The sequence below is a fragment of the Phytophthora parasitica genome (genome assembly GCF_000247585.1).
Source record: "Phytophthora parasitica INRA-310 unplaced genomic scaffold supercont2.18, whole genome shotgun sequence".
In the NCBI taxonomy this organism is placed as follows: Eukaryota; Oomycota; class Peronosporomycetes; order Peronosporales; family Peronosporaceae; genus Phytophthora; species Phytophthora nicotianae.
In genome coordinates this window covers 386,323-388,812 of record NW_008649004.1, presented here as the reverse complement: position 1 = coordinate 388,812, position 2,490 = coordinate 386,323, and positions in this window count along the sequence as shown.

The following is a 2,490-nucleotide window of genomic DNA, read 5'->3' as shown; positions in this document are numbered from 1 at the left end:
ATCATCACATATCCGACCTTACTTGAATTTTGTATGCGCTTGAACTGCCTATGACAGCACTCAAACTAATTTGGACCAATCATAATTCACTAAATGCTGAGTTTCCACCAATAGATCTTATTAGGGGTAGGTAAGTCATCTTAGCCAGCCATTCCGACGTATCAGGTCGGACGGACACGAGAAATATGTGTATGCCAACTCAAAAATTAACTAACCTACATATCACTTACATATTTGCAATACATCCGACAGGATGGGACTAGAAGAGCTCAAGCCAGGAAACACAAGACGCGCTAAGGCAACCGCCATCGCGGCGTTCAAGGCTTTTGTTAAGAGTGAGTCTGTAGATTTTGAATATGTAAGGAGATGCATTGAGAAGGATGATAGTGGAAAGTGCATTGTGTCTATCTTAGATATGTTTGGTATGTATCTGGCCTTTAACGAAGGCAAGAAGGGCAAACAACTTGCCCGCAATACTGCTATGCAGTACTATAGGCAGACTAAAATGTGGTTTTTCGAGCTCTTCCCCACGCAACGACACGTTGTCGAGGCAAAGTTGCTAAGCATGGGGAAGACGCTAGAGAATTTTTGCATGAAAAGAGACGGAAAGGTCGTGAGCAAGGCACCACCATGCTGTAAGGCAGACTTACGTAAGATGATGCTTTATTTGTTTAAGAATGCGTCTATGTCAAGCGACTATCAAGACGCAGCGCTACTATGCATGCTGTGGTACCTGTTTGGACGCGCGTCCGACTTGTCGCTCGTGCAGAAGCGGAATCTCACCATCGATGCCGCCGACATCCTGTTCGTGCGGTTCATCCGGCTCAAGACGTCCGAGGAGCAAGGATTGTCGCTTTTCCCCGATCTGGACTTCGTCACCTGCCCGGTATACGCAATCGCTCTGGCACTCATGACGCAGGCCGCTCCATGCGTCGATCTGCTGGACAACTTGCCGCCACTGCATGTCCAAGCTACCGTCTCCCTGTCCCCAGCCACGCCTCTTCTGGAGGTGCTAGACCACCCTGCTGAGTACGCTGCTCTTGGCGCTGCTGCTGCCGTCTCGACGGGTTCTACTACCAGTGAGAAGACACCAACCATCTACTCTCACGTCAACAGAGTGCTTGATCGGATCGCTGCCGCTGCTGGTGTCAAGCTTGCTCTCTCTTCTCACTCCTTTCGCCGGGGTGGAGCACAGCACGTCAATGGATGCGAAGGTCTCACGCATCGCTGGATCTTTGACCGTGGTGCCTGGAACATGAGCACAACAAACAAGGGCTTCAATTACATCTTCAACACAAGTCGCGAAGATCACAAGGTTAGCAAGGCTCTCAGTGGATATGACACGGACGCGAAGGTACCTTTGAAGGACTTAAAGTCCTTCGACGCGCAGACGCAGGAGAAGATCGCAACTGTCCAGCATTATCTGTTCGCAGCGTGCTTCAAGCTTGACCAAGCCAAGTACAACGTGAGCAAGCGTGTCCTTGATGTACTAACCGCTTACCTTCTTCTTCATTATCCGCACTTGAAGGAACTTCATCCCGAGGGGCCAGCGGTGAAGCGCTTGGAGGCTTGTGTGCAGCTGGCAGGGTCGTCCCTTGCGGACTTGCTTGCTTGGGCGACGCATCTAGCTTCAGCAGCCTGCAATACGAAGACACAGAGCTCGGAAGAGACTGAAATCGTACCATGCAAGCGACCGAACGAAGAGAACACGATCATCGAGCATCAACGCAGTGTGATTGATCAATTAGTCTTGCTTGTTAAGCGCCAGAATGAACGCATGGATATCCTAGAAGCTAAAGTGGAAGGCAACACACAGCAACACAAAATCGACAAGCGTCAGCGCGAGAAAGAACAAGAACAAGAACAAGACATGGCACACAAGCGCCGACGGACTTCCGTCACTCACCTTCACACGACGTGGTACGCGTGGTACGCTCAGGAGCCACGATGGCTTTCTGACGCGCCCAAGCAGCAGCGGTCAAATGCGAAGCAGCTGGTGGGGTACATGAAGCTCTTCATCGCTGAAGGCTTTGTGCTTGACCCAAGGGCTGAAGACTACCGCGACCGAGTACTTGCGCTTGGAAAGCAGGCGGAGAAGGAGGTGCTTAACTTCCTCCGCGAGCGTGACATCTCGTCGCGCGGATCCACCGCTGTCCGCAAGCACCTACGCAATCTTCACGTCGCCGGTGCGCTCAACGACCGGATTTCGCGCCACCGTAGGCTAATTCATGCTGGCGCTGTCCAAGACCCGGATCGCCATGACCTGCTAGAGCCCGTGGCTACAACCCTGTAGGACAGTAGCGCGCGAAAGTAGCCTGCGAATCGCAAACACACCAAATGCATAAACGATTACCAAACTAGTGAGCCCACATAATCTCCTTCGACATACAAAACGAGCAAAACCTGGGGTCGAACAGCTCCAGCAGTGGACAGGAACCTGGCAAATACAGGTACTGTGACATCAACAGCCCTCACACCCCGAAACAAAAC